At 29.2% G+C, this 18,614-nt stretch overlaps 2 protein-coding genes across 2 annotated transcripts in view; one reads left to right on the plus strand and one right to left on the minus strand.

Moving 5' to 3' along the window:
* LOC111636526 (FTS and Hook-interacting protein-like) overlaps window positions 1–10,144 on the minus strand; it is a 57,865-nt gene extending 47,721 nt beyond the window's left edge. The window contains exon 1 of the mRNA XM_023381808.1: window positions 10,073–10,144. The gene's annotated coding sequence lies outside the window, so the exon portion shown is untranslated. The remainder of the gene's footprint in view (window positions 1–10,072) is intronic.
* Window positions 10,145–10,326: 182 nt separating this feature from the next.
* LOC111636533 (SH3 domain-containing RING finger protein 3-like) overlaps window positions 10,327–18,614 on the plus strand; it is a 47,017-nt gene continuing 38,729 nt past the window's right edge. The window contains exon 1 of the mRNA XM_023381814.1: window positions 10,327–10,587. The gene's annotated coding sequence lies outside the window, so the exon portion shown is untranslated. The remainder of the gene's footprint in view (window positions 10,588–18,614) is intronic.

Raw genomic sequence — 18,614 nt, forward strand, 5'->3', positions numbered from 1 at the left:
AACTTATTTTTTCATGGTGTTAAACATGTCAAGTTTCGTGCCAAAAAAAAGAGTATTTGCGGGGAATTTTATTTCACTATTTTATTCAAAAAAAAATCTGCAGCTGAAGCGCACAGAATTCTTGTTGAGACTTAAGGCAACCATGCTCTGTTGGAAACAACATGCATAGATTGGTTTAGACACTTTAAAAATAATGATTTTGATGTTGAAGATAAAGAACGATCTGGTTTGAAGACGAGGAATTGGAGGCATTACTTCATGAAGACTCATGTCAGATGCTAGCTGAACTTGCCGGATAATTAGGAGTTGATTACACAACAGTTTCGAAACATTTGAAAAGATTAAGAATGATTCAAAAGCAAGGACATTGGATGCCATACGAGTTGAAACCAAGAGACATCAAACGGTGTCTTTTCACACGTGAACAGCTGCTTCAACGGCAGGAAAGGAAAGGTTTTCTGCATTGTATCATGACAGGCGATGAAAAATGGATACACTATGATAACCCTAAGCATAGAAAATCGTGGGGTAAGCCCTGGCTATGCATCAACGTTGTCAGCAAAGCTGAATATCCATGGTTCGAAGCTTCTGCTCTGCATTTGCTGGGATCAGCTAGAAGTAGTTTATTATGAGCTGCTTAAACCAAATGAAACCATCACGGGAGATCGCTATCGACTACAATTGATGCATCTGAGCCAAGCATTGAAGGAAAAACAGCCACTATATGAGCAGAGACATGACAAAGTGATTTTGCAACATGACAATGATCGGCCACATGTTGCACAACCGGTGAAAACCTACTTGGAAATGCTTAAATGGGAAGTCCTACCCCCACCCACCGTATTCACCAGACATTGCCCCTTCTGATTATCACTTGTTCTGATCGATGGCACATGGCCTGGCTGAGCAGCACTTCCATTCTTATGAATATGCCAAAAAATGGGTTAATTCTTGGATAGCCTCAAAAGACGCGTTGTTTTTCCGACGTGGAATTCAAATGCTGCCAGAACAATGGGAGAAAGTAGTGGCTAGTGATGGACAATACTTTCAGTGACATGTTTTTTACGACTTTTTTTAAATAAAGTGTTAATTTTCACAAAAAACAACGAGAACTTATTCAAGGTCCCTATACATGTTTGGAAGATAGTATCAAGTAAAATATGTGTTTTACATGATACTATTATATTTTGATCTGGAAAGTTCTGAACAACAACTGAATAATGCTGAAATACTTAATATAAGATAATTTTATTTGGATGGAATGAGGAAAAGCAAGACTAACCGAAAAAGAAAAAACAACAATTAGAGAAGCAATTAAAATTGTTGCAAGGTTTGTAACAAATGCTTAATTTACATACCTTTTTAATATTTAAAATGTGCATTTCAAGAATACATTATGATGCAGTATTAAAAAAAGTTATTGTATAAACAGAAGACTGCCAGATATCATTTGCTTTTATGGCATTTGCATTGTTTTTGTAACTTGTAAAAAACAAAACAATAAAATTAGTTATTTAAACTTTTTGCTATTATTTAAGATTTTTTCCTCCATAAAAAATGTCTTAAAACTCTATTCAAAATTCACAAAGCATATTAGAATTGTGGATATATACAGTGTATATATATATATCTTTTTTTTCCAAAAATTTGAAATGAGGAAAAATACATATATCAGATGATTAAATATTTATTTTCATTAAAGTCATATATTTATTTGTTCATTCAGTACATGTATCACAGAAAAAGACTTTCTACATTTTCCTTTAAATATAGATATTTTACTAAAAATTTTATAATTATATTTAGGTTAAAATATTTATACTGTATATATAGATATAATATGCTGTATTTACTCGCATATAAGACAAAGGTTTTTATTTATTTATCACAGCTTCAAATTCCTAGATTGTACTATACATACGAGTGAAGGATTCTTTGCGTGTTTGCAAATAATTTTTGTGAACCAAATATTCGCATATTTTACCAGATGCTCGCCCTCCTGTATTTAAAAACATAAGTATATTATCTGAGTCATTTCAATCATTCTTGTATATTGTCAGAGTAATAAACTTTTAACAAAATATTTTAAGGAAAAATGATTACACACATAATTTGATCATTCTATGCGTAATCATTTTTCCTTAAAATATTTTGTTAAAAGTTTATTTATTGTCTATTCTGACAGGCAAGAATTGTATTTGTTTATAATATTGATTTGATTTATGTTCATCTGTTTTTTCGGTTAAAATTGTTTTCAAACTACATGTAATCAAACTGTAACTTTCCGTTTTCATCCCCTTTCCTATCTTGCTTTACTTTTTTCCCCTTCACCTCTTTCCTTAATTACCTTTCCTCTACTCTTCTTCAAACTCGTGCAATACCAATGAGTAGTACCGAGTCTTCATCCCCTTTATGAAATGAAATGAAATGAAATTATATTGTGAGTAAAGATGAATAGCAATAGGAAAAGCAAAGCTTTTGAACTGAATTCCAGATTGAAATTCCAAAATCACACGAGAGCACAATATAAGTTTTAATCCATTTCCAAGTAAAAACAGATGATTATTCAAAAATCAGAATTCGGAGAAACTCATAAGTGGAATCAACTGTTAAGAATTGGCAAAAAAAAGTTCTCGATTGTCCAGATTTATACAAACACAATTTTACAAGATTTTTCCTTAAAGTTTAAAATGGCAGTAATTTTTGTGGGACAATGTGTGCATTTATGTTCATTTGATATTTTACTTGTGATTAAATGAAAATAAAATTAGAATTGTATTAATAAATCTAATTTTCTTTATTTTGATCTTTAACATCACACCTCATCCTATATGAGAGATCGTCTTATATGCAAGTAAATACGGTATGTTATTTTTATAATAAAATATTTATCTTTTCATAATATAATCTCCTGTTAAGCAACTGGAAAAGTTTATTAGAAGAAAACATTTTCAATTTCCAGCAAAACTTGGAAAACAATGTAACTATTATAGAAATTGGAGGGAATGCCAAAAATAACATTCACACCTTAAAATATGCCCCAAGCAACATATTTTAATCAAACAAAATTGTTTTTTGACCCAAGTTTATAGGACCATCAGTTCATTCTATGTTTGAATTTTATACTTGAAAAACATTCAACAGCATTCCTTAACTACACAGTATATTTATTAGGAGGTTCCTTTTTATCAACCTTTTGTATTTTTTAATATTTTTTATGTAAATAACTACTCACCATAACAACTTAAAAAATTAAGTACAAGGAACCAATTTACAATGTGGTAACATCGAAAAAACGAACGTTTTCGAACCCCTTCTGGGCTCTGCATCAGGTTCTAACGGCTTTTAGACAGAAATTCGATTAATGAATGCCGTCATAAATTATTTGTAAATCATTTCAAAGTCAAGATAGAACTCTTAGTTAAACGGCATTCATTAATCAAATTTCTGTCTAAAAACCGTTGGAACCTGATGCAGAGCCCAGAAGGGGTTTGAAAACATTTGTTTTTTCGATGTTACCACACCATAAATTGGTTCTGTGTGTGTAATTTTTTATGTATTTATTATTATGAAAATAGTTATATATTACTCTTCCATAAGTGATATGTTTCATAGTTCTTCACCCACCATCTACAGTATATTGAAAGGGTCCTGCAGAAATAAATATTTAATAACTTAAAGAAGCAAGAGTTCAGCATTTTGTGTTATAAAAATAAACAATATTTTTGTCATACAGTGGTAGACAAAACTTTAAAGACAAGCAAAAAATTCCACCTAAACAACTAACTTAATAAGTTTATACAATAATGTAAGAATAGTACTGGAGTAGTTCTTCCAAAAAGTAGAAAACCAAGTAATTTAAGTTGACAAAACTTTAAATAGAACTGAAAAAATAACTGCAAATAATAGATCTAAAATCTTGTGGACCTCCACTTTTTTGAATAACCTCAAAAATGCAGTCTGGCATACTCATAATAAATGTTTTGAGTATGGAAATTGGTATAGCATACAATGCTTTCTCCACTGCAACTTTTGTCTTTTACTGAACTCTATTGTTTGTTACCAGCATACACAGTTCTCGAGAGCATACCCAGATATTCTCAATCAGGTTTAGATCTGAAGATTGAGGTGAATGATCCAACAGTTGGGGCTTTTTTGCTGAAACCAATTTTTTGTGGTTCAAGATGAATGGACAGGTGCAGTGTCTTGCATAAAATAAAACCTTGTCTGCTAATTTTCATACATTTGGAAGTAAAGTAATTTCAATCATCTCCTGATACTTTTTTGAATCCATCTGTCCATTTATGAATTCGATAGGTGGCTTTCCCTTGCAAGAAATGGCACCCCACACCATAATGGAACCACCACCTGTCTGTTGTCGAGATAAAATCCTCTCTTCTTTGCACAAATCATAAAAATATAGTTCAGACCATCTGGACCATCCAAATTAAACTTTTTTATCTGCAAAAATAACCTATTGCCATTCTGTATTCCTGGATATGTGATCTCACGCACAAGTCAATTTTGCAGTTTTAAGTTCTTTAATTACGGGAGGCTTTCTTTTAAGTCATCCTGATAATTTTATCACTCTTTCAACAGTACGGGGATTCACAATTTTTGATGTTGATGTCATGCTGTTGCTTGCAAACCCTCAAAATTTGCCTCTATACCATTTGCATTAAACTTAGGTGGTCTTCCACCATTGTTTTTCGAGTTGTATTTATTACATTTTTTAATGTAGATATACACAACAGTGTGACTCTTCCTATTTGGACAGCTATAGCATGTGGCCATAAAATATCAATTTGTCCTTGTTCTTTCTCTGTCAGTTTTTCATCTTTTCCCACATTTGACAGATGATTTTTTGTACACAAATATAGGCAGATCTCTTTGTACATGTACACATCCTTAATTATTTACATTTATATGAAAATTTGCAGTTATTTTTTTTGTTGTATTTAAAGTTTTGTCAACATAAATTACTTGGTTTTCTGCTTTTTGAAAGAAATATTCTAACACCATTCTTTCATTATTGTATAAACCTATTAATTTACTTTTTTAAAGCATGTGAACATGATTGAATTAATAACTTTAATTAAGCTAATTGTTTACGTGGAATTTTTGCTTGTCTTTAAAGTTTTGTCCACCATTGTAGTTAGTTAATTGCACAATAGAACATAATTCAAATGTTCATATACTTTGTTCTACATATGTTGATATTCCATTTTTAAATATTGTTTTTTTTTTTTATATGTGATATCTACTAGTGATTGCTTAACCCAATTAGAACTCATCGTAGATTGCATTTCTTACTAATTAAACACACTCAGAAAACCTTTTAAATATGCAGCTGCATTTATTACATTCTAACGTTTCAAATTTCTAACGTTTCTAAGCATTCAAAACGCTTGTATCGTTAATTCAAATTTTAGAGTTAGGAGTTTGATTTTTCTTTTTTTGAAAAAGGTCATTGAATATGACCGAAAACATTAGAATGTAATAAATACGGCTGCATATTTAAAAGGTTTTCTTGAGTGTGTTTAATTAGTGATTGCTTAAAGATAGTTATTAAAAGTAGTCAAGAATGTTAATTTAAGTTAAATGAAACAAGTTTGGCTGGAGACTGAAGATGGTATTTTTTTCTAATCTCTTCCCGTTCTTATCAAGTAGGTATGTACTGTACAAATAAATAATAATTTACTATTAGATTTATTAATTAGGGTTAATTAAAAGAGGAGTACCTCAAGCCAGTAGCATTTAATGCTACACGTCAGAGGAGTGCTCCATTAAATGTATATAAAAATGTAAATTAGATTTATTACTAATACTACTACTACATTTATAACTTCCTTTTGGTATCTGTATTAGAATAAATATAACATATTAATGAAGATATATGAGAATAACTAAACTTATACAACCAATTGCATATTGTGACATCATCACAATGCTGTGCTGCAATGTTTAATCATACATTAATTTAAAAATAAGCTTTCCATAGCTGTCCTCAATTTTCATCTATCTAACTCTATTTGAGATTAATGAAAGATGAACAGACAATGTATAGGCCTGAAATTTGAAAACTGGAGCCCATAAATTATCATCTTTTTACACACATCACCAGTATAAGAAGTAGGTAATACAAGTTATTTGTTCTGATATATAATTTCATATATTTTAACCCATAATAATAATAATATAGCTTATAAAGCCAACAATATTAAGAAAAATAATGATATCAGTAATAATAATAATAATAATGTTTTTGATTCACATTACTTATCAGAGTAAGAGCATACACATTTATAATGTAGCACCTTGTTATATTGCTCATTTGGATATGTTGCATTATTTTCCTGTCTTCTAAAAATAAAAAAGTGTTTTAGTCAATAATGGATATATACATCTGTTATGTTGCATCATTTGATACATCACTTATTTGGTTTGTCTCCCTGAATGCATAATACTGATGTTTAGGGCTTCTGTATATTTTTGATTATTACTACAACTAACAGACTGCCGAAAATCTATCGGGCTAGTTTTATGCTAATTATTAAATAAATTACGTAATCAATTTGGTACTAGAGGTAAGCGTTAGGCGCCATCTCTTATTAATATTAATAATTATAAATAATTTTAATTAATTTAAATAATTTGGAACCGCTGGGAGAAAAAATCGGCCCGGAGCGGGACTCGAACCCACAACTCCTGCTTACCGTGCAGATGCGTTGCCAGTTACGCTACCCGGACCTCCGATCCGATCTCCTCTTCCAGCGTATATAATCTAACTACTTAACCATCGACGGTTATTACAACGCCGGCTGGGGACACATTCAGTGCCCACGTCCTACTTCCCATAAGGCTCNGTATGAAAATCCTTTCTGATCTTACAAACATCATTTCACAACACTAAAAAAATTGAAAGTCCATGTTAGACCTTTTGGTATGCTCACAATTTCAGTGTATGGTGTTTTGTCACACACTTGATTTGAATTACCCAAATGTTAATTTTGTGTGTGTTCTGGTTGAATGTGTGTACTTTGGCTTAAGAGTGGTAGTGCCTCAAACTATATGGAACATTGAACTATCGAGGCTCTACTGTATTTACATATTTTTCTTCATAATTAATTATACAGTTTGACTCCTTTAAGTATATTTAAATTGAAAAGTAAACAAATATTTTATATAATTGATATTTATGATTAAATGTAGGTCAAGCAATGATATGATTATTTAATTGAATCCATATACAATAAATACTACTTTTTCTCATGACTATCTTATTACTTGCAGCATAATTGTGAGTAAAACTTTTTCAAAATATCTAATCTTATTGTTCATATTGATAAGATGGAAGCTTTCAAAATTTGTTGCAAGTGAAATTAAGACATTGTCTATTGTTAAACAAATGTTTCATTACATTGTCATGGATTATTTTGTTTTGAACACCCGAATCTAGTGAATGAATAGTTTCCAAGGGTGCGTTTATTTCTGAGTTAGCAGTGCTAATTCTGATAACCGGATGTGACGTCATTAACACGTGTATTCGTGCTTGCTTGTCCAATTCGAAAGTGAACACATACGCTAACAAGAAATATGGCTGGAAACCGCCATATTTCTTGTTAGCGTATGTGTTCACTTTCGAATTGGACAAGCAAGCACGAATACACGTGTTAATGACGTCACATCCGGTTATCAGAATTAGCACTGCTAACTCAGAAATAAACGCACCCTTGGAAACTATTCATTCACTAGATTCGGGTGTTCAAAACAAAATAATCCATGACAATGTAATGAAACATTTGTTTAACAATAGACAATGTCTTAATTTCACTTGCAACAAATTTTGAAAGCTTCCATCTTATCAATATGAACAATAAGATTAGATATTTTGAAAAAGTTTTACTCACAATTATGCTGCAAGTAATAAGATAGTCATGAGAAAAAGTAGTATTTATTGTATATGGATTCAATTAAATAATCATATCATTGCTTGACCTACATTTAATCATAAATATCAATTATATAAAATATTTGTTTACTTTTCAATTTAAATATACTTAAAGGAGTCAAACTGTATAATTAATTATGAAGAAAAATATGTAAATACAGTAGAGCCTCGATAGTTCAATGTTCCATATAGTTTGAGGCACTACCACTCTTAAGCCAAAGTACACACATTCAACCAGAACACACACAAAATTAACATTTGGGTAATTCAAATCAAGTGTGTGACAAAACACCATACACTGAAATTGTGAGCATACCAAAAGGTCTAACATGGACTTTCAATTTTTTTAGTGTTGTGAAATGATGTTTGTAAGATCAGAAAGGATTTTCATACGATGATTTCCAAGAAGGAAAAGAAGAGACAGAGATGGAGATCTTTTTATGAAAATACAAACCATTTACAAACCACTGCCCAGTGGGATGACATCAGTCATTAAATATACTTACTATCTAAATCAGTTTTTTTTCAACCTTTATCTCATTTCAGACCAGTAAAATTATGGATAATTTTACATGGAACGATAATTATATATGAATATAAATCATGCTTATTCATTAAGCTTATATATGATTCTATAGTTACCATACATAACAAAGTACATACAGTAACTCCAGATTACTGTTTGATCATCATCCATAATCAACTGCACCAGCATCAGTATGGTCAAATATTTTTCTGCATACTGATGGTTAAAAAACAGATCTAAATGATATAGCGGCAGATACTTCTAGTTGCCACTCACCCCAGACTGTACAGGACATCCATGTATTCTAAGTGCAATATATTATTACTGTAACAATGGCCATATTAATTATTATAAAATAAAGAAAACATTATTTAACGCCTTGTCAATGGTTTCCATCGTATATACATTCCGTACACTTCCAGGTCGTTTCATTTCCAATCAACCGGAACTATCAAGATGTTACCATTTGTATGTTAAGATCAATTTAAATACTAGCAAGAATTCTTTTTTGGTACAATTACATCACCGAACGGAGTAGCTCACTCGATCATTCAAAGAGTACTCGACATTATATAGTTTTTTGGGTAAATGTTCACCTAGGTAGCCCTAATGGCGGCACCTCCGTTAACGGGGCACCAGTCGTTTTCACTACTTTTTTAGTGAAATTGATGTTTTATTTTGTACTTTTTACATAAATTACACACACCACCCCATAACTGTTGACCCTTGGCGTGATATTTGTCTCCAAAGGTCAGTTTTTAACACACATCAGTCTACAACTATCCTACGTACTTTGCACGTAGACACGCACCTCTGTGCTCGCTACTGCTTGTACCTTGGCGTGTGAGTGGTTGCAAGCCCCTATCCTCCCTAAAACTATATAACATCCACAAACAAGCAAGTGGCTACTTGAAGCCAGCACAGTCGTGTGGGCTAGATTGTTAAACACGATACTGCCATTAGGGCTACATAAGCGAACATCTACCATTTTTGGGACGTAGGGGCTTGCCCCACGTGGGCACTTCGGTACTCGCACTGAAGTGCACAATCACTTGCAGAGTATCAGTCGAGGCGAGCGACAGAGACTCCGGAACGACGTGGAGCGCAGAGAATGGGCAGCGGTACCGGTACGCGGTAAAAACCAATATTTGGAGGCAAATATATCGCGACGATTGCACGATTTCTTTGACTTTTCTTTTAGCTCGTGCAGGGAGTCTGCAATTCTGGAAGTGGGAAATCTCTTATTGAGAGTTTCCATCTTACCTTTTTTTTTTTTTTTTAATAATGTTTTTAAATACCTTAAGAATAATTTCTCAATGAAGATATTTAAGTACTGACAATGTGACAATATACACGCATCGCATCCTAAATAGTATTTCCCTATTATAATATTTCCTCGAAAACCTTTCGAGTAATTATACCCAATAATAAAGTTGTTAACAAGTTTTAAACTGCGTTACGACTTTTTTAATTCGTAAAAAGCGGCGTACGTAATTAAAACGAGCGGAAATCTCGAAAAAAACGCGTAATTTAACGTAACTTTTATCAATTTCGAAAATTACTTTAAAAGAAAAATAAACCAACGCCGTTCTCACCAAATATCCTGGTAAAAATCAGACGAACTCGCCATAATCCGTATCGATAACAACAAATACAGTCGCCATTTTATAATCTCCAAACGGGATTTTTATACTAATAAGTAAATTTTTCACGCTCGAAACTAAAACGGTTATTCGATTAATACACGTCACGTCGAAATATATAAAAGTTGATTTTTATCGATTAATTTCGCCGTGTTTTTATTAGTTAGTAAACAAAGATAAGGGTCGGAGAGTATTTATTGCCGATGGGGAAGAAGTGCGTAATGGCGGATGCGAAATCTTGATGAGTTTGTTATGATTTTCATCGAGGAACCAAACATCAAGTTTTTATTAATTGACGAATGCGTAATTGTTGTTTATGAGGTGTTTAAATTCTTATAAGTAATCTATGGCGTATGCGTTGAGTATTTTATCTTAATTGTCTTCGAGGTGGATACGTTTGAAAACAAGGCTTGCTCTGCGACCGATCGTCTCTTCCATCGTCACAAAGATGTGAAAATATAGCTTAGGTATGTGCTTAATTACGTTAAATCGATTTATAAGCTGTTAATATGACGATTTAGATTAATTATCATTAAAAGAAAGGTGAATGTTTTGATTTTTATCTTATCTAAATGTATATAATGTGATAAGTTCTTTTCATAAAGTTAATTTTATTTAAATTGTAGAATGTGTTTTAATAAATAGATAAATATATATATACTTTTTGTATAGGATTAATAAAATTATTTATTCATCCACGTTTAATTATTTAATGTAAAAAAAAAATATATCAGCAGTGAGTTGCTTAACTTTCCCGGCAACATTTAAAACTGCGTGTGTGACGCCATCTGTTATGCTTTATTAAAAACGTTTTTAATTATTATAATATGGCAAAAAGCTTAATTTTGATTGTACAGATGAGTTTTAAAAAAAAAAATTGTGAATGATAATGATTAAAATCAAGATACGACACACGATTTCCCCAACTCCTCGACCTTTAACTGCCAAAATTTAATAGCATTGATCCCTTTAATACACAAACCTCCCTGTAAAATTTTAGAAATTTTCGTCAAAAGGTATGGGAGTTATTAAGCTTCAAAGAGGTTCAAAATTGTTCCTCTCCCCACACGCTAACGTCCATATATACAGAAAAAAAAACTTGAATTTTTTTGCATTCTTCGAAGTTTCGAGGTCCCGAGTCCAAAAATGCAAAAATCTTGGGGGGTCGTTTTTTGATCGATTGCCATGCTTTTTCTCTGTTATGTGTAAGAGCCGGGAAGTAAAAAAAAAATTGTTCACAAAAATTTGCTATTGAAATGATGCTTACAATGGAATTACTTAATTGTATTCAAGTTATGTCTCTTAATTTATATGTGCTTAATCGGTATTAATTGCATCATAATTATTTTCTTAATAACTAGTAGCCCAGGACGCCCCCTAGTGGGCGTTATTTACAAATTTCCATGAGGCACGGTTCCTTTGACTTTTTTGTTCCTATCAATATGCTGTACAGTTCCGTTAAAGTCCCAATGGTAAGATTTACTCTCCGAATGAAGAGGTGGCGAACCCCCAAATCGTACACCCCTGTATTAACAATAAAGTGAAAGGAGCCATACCCCTACTCGCGACCCTTCGAGAGATATAAGCCCCTGAAATAATAAATTCCTATTACAAATATACTGAATTATTTATATTGTTATATTGACCAAATAATAATTTATTGGCAAAATGAATAATAAAAATTTATATCGTTAATTTAAATAAGAATTAAAATTGTTAATTTGAATGTTTGAAATATGATACATGATAGGGGCGCCTCTAGTGTCCGTTTTCAAATGGTTACGGGACAGACGGACAGTTGAATGGGTTATATATATAGATGTAATTTTATTTATGAAATTTAAGATTTCGATACCAGATTTTGTTTCCTTTCATTAAATTTATTAATTGTGTGTTTACATATTTGTATTTAAAATAATGAATGTTATGGAGTTAATGCTTGCATTTAATTATTTGGGGTATTATTTAATTAAAAAATTGCATTTGGATGGTAATAGCTGCTTTAATAATTTTATTTAATGCAATAGCTTACGGAAAATATGGAATAAACTCAAAAATTTAGATGAATATTGATTAATAGTTGAAGCTTATATATGGGGAGCAAATGTAGATATACAGTTCATAAAACATTTAATAAAATTATTAAAATGAAACAAATATAACTGTAAATAAAGGTTTCTTCTTCCAGTAGCGAGTCTAGTGATCTTTATCACGTCATTCTTAATTATCTGCAAGAACAGCGCTAGACACTAAAGCTGCGAGAATGATGAGGGATTGGAAAATACCAATTTGAAATGCATAGTTAAATAGGTGAATGAAGTGAATTGTTTTAATCTTGGTCTTTGTTTATTGTGGATAATTAAGATGTGATAAAGATCATTAGTCTCACTATTGGAAGAAGAAACCTTTGTTTATAGATATATGGTTGTTATTATGGAAAAAATGCTGGAAAAAAACACTTATTTTTATGCTTAAATTAAATCACAAGTAAGGAATCTGGGTGAATATGTACATATGTATTTCTCAGATTCACAACTGTATTTTTGCACCCTCCTGTATATATTTTTGTTAGTCAAGCCCATTTCGATAATTGTATGCTGTGTAAGAACAGTCATCATGATGTTTCATTTATAACTGACAGGCAGTTGATAGTTGGCAACTGAAATTTGATCTAAACTTCCATTGATTTGAGTAAGGTGGACAAATGTTGGTACAGACAATAAAGTGATGTTATTTTAATTTAAAAAGTAGTAGTGAATACAGTATATCTAATGTTTCTTCTGCTCATAATTTAGAATCTGAATATATCTAATTTAAATTTTTTTTATTTTTACATGAAATAATTGCAATAATGAGTTATCTTTAGATTATTAATTGCATTGATTAAATTTATATATGATCAAATAATATAAAATTTGTTAGTTTTAATGGAAATATATTTTAATGAATACATAAATATAGAAGATCAAATGAGAATACGAAGGGAAGTTGATATCCCACGAGAAAGATTTATCAAGAAAATCGAGAGTGTAATTATGATTAAGCTCCATTAATTTTATATTAAAGCTATTTTTATGCAAGTCAATGTTGGATATGAATAGAATAATTTTTTTTTTTTTTGCTTTAAAATTTTTATTAATTTTATTCTTTGTAAAGTATGTTAAGTTGCTATGACACTTCTCGAAATAAACTATAATGATTGTTAATTATGCTCTATATATGTAAGCAGATAGTTAATGTAATTAATGTGTAGTTATGATCAATGATAAATAGGTAAAAATTCATACTAAGCTAGACATTGTGATTTGAGAAAAATTGTAATGGAGTAATAAATGATATATTAGAGAAACTTATATCTACTATATATAGATTGAACATAGTTCATATATTTTCTTCTTCATTTTTGCCTTAATTAATATAACTGTTACATTTCTTTTTTTTTTACATTCAGCTTATCACTTAATTAAAACTTAATGTAACTTATATTGACGATTAAAAGATAAAAGTTAAGGAAGAGATATCAGAATGAAAATAGATCACTTGGATTTTTATATTTTAAGAATTATTTTGAGATGAAATTGTTAAATACTTGAAAGTATATAAAATTTACAAAGATATATTGTTTGTATTAAATTTAACATTTGAAGAAAATACATATAAAATATAAAATATTCTTATTTATGTTTTTAAGAATATTTATGAATTTTTCTGTGGTTTATTAGAAAATAATTTTGTAAAACTTCTCTTAAATACACAAATATTATAATATTCAAAGATCAACAATATAACTTGGAAGTTATAATGTTGATCTTTGAATATTTTATTTATATCAGATTATAATATGAAAGGTTCATTGTTTCTTTTCACTTCTGTAGTCTAAAAGCCTGCAAAATAAGATGTATGCATCTCCTACGTGTACACAACGTGTAGAGGATGCATAGGTGTTATATGTAAAACTTATCATTCTAATTTAGTTTTAAACATGAATTAAAAAACAAAATTTGTTTTGATATTAAATTAGAATGTATGCAAAATTAATTAGAGTATTTTTGAATTACTCTTCAAAGATTATTATTTTTAAAAGTTACCATTGTATTTCAGGGCAAAGGGAGACTATTTTCTCACTAGAACATTATAAATTTGTTAAATAATTAATTATATGCGATGCTGATGTAATTGTAAGAAAGTTTGTTATTTACAACAGATACAAAAGATATAATGCACAAGCACACTTGAAAGGAATAAAACAACTAAACATATGGCTGATCTGCCTAGGTAGGACACCTCCCAGAGGACTTTCTGTAAGAAACTGTCCCCTATTTATATGTTAGACATGAAAAAACTCAGAAAACTCCATAATTCCAGCCTGTTGGTAAGGCATAAACCCATGACAAACTACCAGCATTCGGGGGTTTTCTCCACTTGGCTACTAGTGGGCAAAAGTATAATGAATTAATAGTTTATATTATTAATACAAATATTAATTATGACATTTTTATTATAAATAAATAACTTTCTTCAGCAGAAAAAATTATTTATATTTCAGCTATATATATTCTGTTAATTAAAAATTTTACAAGAATGTGAAAAAGTAGTATGTAAAATTTATACAAATGTCAAAACTTAATGAAATTATCCTTTATGCTGACTCTAAAAAATTTAAAATATTTACTTCAATTCAAGTAATCCTCTGTGAAATTAATTTAGTTGATCTTCTTATAAACTTTACACGCTTACAATTTTTTCTTTCTTTTATTTTGACCTATTTACTTATTATTTTTATTTTATTTATTTATTTATTTTTGCAATAAATTTAAACAAACTAAAAATACTTCTTTGTAGAAAAAAAGAAGTTTATCTTTTTCATTACTGCCCAGAATAAATACTTTTTTCAAAGTTCAGTAGAAAGTTTTAATCATTTTCAAATGACATAAAATCCAATAAAACAAGACATAAACGGTAGTAAATTTTCAAAATTGATAAGGAACAATTAAATTCGATGATAAATTTCATTACTATTGAGTATTTGTTAATACTTTTCATTATATATAAATATCTGTTTTTTTCTATAGTGCTACTTAATGGGAGTAAAAACAGAACTAATCCTCTTTGATTAGTGCAAGAAGTCGATAGCATCTTAATTGAAAGTTATTTTTCTTCATCTCAACTTCAAATGTAGTACAATTTATTTTTATAAGAATTAGACAACAGATATAACGAATCATTATTTATTTTATGAACTGTACACTTAGGTGTAAATTAATTGATATTATCGTCAGTTAAGGTACTTGATGACGATGTCTTTTCAGACATACTAGACTTGATAATTTTTTTTAATTATTTTATTTATTTTATTCAATAGTTTAAGTGCCATAAATTGAAAAATAAAGGGATACAAGTGTTAATGTATTAAAAAGAAATCACATGTCAAAAGCAAAAGGCAATGTTCTTGATAAAGTAAATACTGTATACATTTTCTGTACGGATCAAAAATTTCTTGATGTTTAATGATCCGATTATTGTTATATGGTTCATATTGTAGGAAGTCCTCATCCTCACTTAATTGTTTTTGGAAATTGTGAGTTTAAGTGAAACGACATATAATGAAACCGATTTTATTATAGGCTGAACGATATAAACAAGAGTTAAGTTTCTACAGCATATTTCTTGTCACAAAACTGTCAAACTTCTAAATATAGACTCAAAACTCTTCTAATTTGAAAATGATTGAAATATATATGAGCTATACATATAATTTTTAAGAAAGAATAATGAAAACAAGTAAGATAATTATTTATCCTATTTTGGAGATCAGTGAGGGATGATGGTTGTAGTAGTAGTGAATGGTATGAGGACGATGGCTAAATTCTCATCATTGCAGATAAGTAAAGATAAGTAATAAAGAATAAATGTTTGCAAATGGAAAAATTGTAAGGAACACTTCCTACCACATGCAGCTCAAAAACGACTTATAGGTACTGCTGTGTAAATTTGAAATGGTGAATGCAAACAGGGCTTGTTTGTTTACTTCAACATTAAATGATATCTTTCATGTTGTTAATGTGAATATATGCAAAAATATAATGAATACAAATTATATTAATCAGATTTCAAGAAAAGAATTTGGTTGATAATATTCTTATTGGATTATGTTTGCAACCTCCAGCGTTTATTTCTCGCCTCATGGAATTAATTTTAATGTTTATAAAGAGAACTCAACAATAATAACTGTAAATGATTATAAATGTACTTTTATCTTTGCTCAAGAACGTTATAACAAAATGATTTTAATTGCTTGCTGTATTTGAATGTAAATTCATTAGTAGAAATCTGTATATTGTTACTAAAAGTACACTCTACTAATCAATTCATATATCTGTCCATATAAACATATTCTTGCAGTAGAAATTTTCATATAAGTATTTAAATAAAACATGCATGCTTATTATATTTGTCATATGAATAAAGTATTTCTCTTACAGAAAATGAATACGGACAATTTATTAATAATTTACAATTCTAGTAGGAAAATCTACGATACGATGTTATGATATTTTTATTTAATTGATTTTCTGAAATCCAGACAGTTTGAAAATAAAACATGTCTGGATTTTAGAGTCATTGACATTTTTAATATTCAAAATAAATTTTATTGCTTATTTTATAACAATTTTAACAAATCATTCAATTTTAATATTAAATTATGAGATTAAATGATAATTTCTTTCAGTTTATAGAAACTTTCATTATAGTTATCATAATTTAATGGGTTTTTTTTTTTTTTAAGGTTTAAATCTATAAGAATTGTTACTATTTTTTCTATATCAACGTTAATAAAATTATAATTTAATTGAAAATGTTTGTAACATATTAAAGATTATAACTGCAAAATTCAGAAGTATAAAAACATAATAAAAAATTAATCGGTTTACTTATTTAATATTTTTTTATTTTTAATATAATTAAAGTATTTATCCGATTTATACTAATACACACATCACCGATACTTTGAAAGTACTGCGAAATAAATTTTAATCTAATAATAATAATTTACACAAAAGAAAAATAACATTAAAGTGAAAATTATAAATAAAATTACATTGCTTATTAAAATATAAATTATATTTTATTCGGAACATGTAATTGTATTTAGTTTTTAAATATTTATTATTTTATTGCTTATTTAACTAGATTATAAAATGAAAACGGGATTTAAATTTAATTTTAAAATGTTCTCGAAAAAATTTTTCTTTGATTTGATTTTATTTTATTTTAGTCTTAAATGTGTTGAATGTTAATTCCGAGAATTAATTAACAAAATTAATATGCTAATTAATGATATATGAAAGAAATGTAATCATATATTAAATATTAAAATAAAGTTTTGTTCTTTGTAATTTGGAGTTACGTAGAAAAGCACTCAATTTTATTTCATAGTGAAACATTTTTTGAAAGTATCTCACTATCATTCATTCTGTTGAATGTTCTTAAGTTGTAAGTTTTTAATTGAAAAGTACTGAACCAAGTTTTTGTTATTAATTCTAATTAGATATTGCTGCAACATCTATTATTATGTTGTATGCTCCTTGAACCAAGCATAAAATTGCTATTGAGAATTTATCACACAGGAACACTCCTCTTGATGGAAAAAGTGAATTTTAATTTTCTATTTTTTTTACAAAGTATATATGCATTTTGGGTCATATGTCCCACATTTTTAACAATTAGTTATTCCAGTAGTCACCATTAATTAAATTTTTAGTTTTATTAATTATACATTATACATAATAAGGACTGAAGAAGGGCATATGGCCTGAAATGCACGTTCTTTGTAAAAAATAGAAAATTAAAATCCACTTTTTCCATCAAGAGGAGTGTGATAAGTTCTCAATAGCAATTTTATGCTTGGTTCAAAGGAACATACAACCAATCGAGAGAACAGCAAGCAATCAAGTATCTGTTGTTATATTTATTTCCCACACTTTACAGAACTAGTTTATGAAATATTGTACTGACATTTTGCTTAATAATTCTAGCAGTAGGTCAAGATTTTTTTTTTAATCATAGAATGAAAACTTTTCTGGAATGAGTTATACATGTTGCAATAACATCATATCTCATCATTGTTTCCTGTAGTCTTTTTATTCCTCTACCAAGGTATTCTGCAATTCATAGTAGTTATTTCGGTTTAATGAAAGGCACAAGCAATTGAATACAAGTATTGTTTGCATAATTTGCATTCTTTGACTTATTTTAGAGAAAAAAATATATATTTTTATGCATATTTATTCATTTTTTAAATATATTGTGTATAATTTTAAAAATATCTGTAAATCCTATTGTCTCCAACCTTTTTAAAACATTTTAAGTAGTCAAATATGTAACAATGTACTGTTTTAACATGTAGACTGCCAATTATGAATTATCTTGTATTTGGCAATCGAACAACAGGCACCATCTACAACATAACTTGCGTAATGTTTTCTGTCGTCTT

Source organism: Centruroides sculpturatus, unplaced genomic scaffold, assembly GCF_000671375.1.
Source record: "Centruroides sculpturatus isolate CEXI.00-Female unplaced genomic scaffold, Cexi_2.0 scaffold996, whole genome shotgun sequence".
NCBI lineage: Eukaryota > Metazoa > Arthropoda > Arachnida > Scorpiones > Buthidae > Centruroides > Centruroides sculpturatus.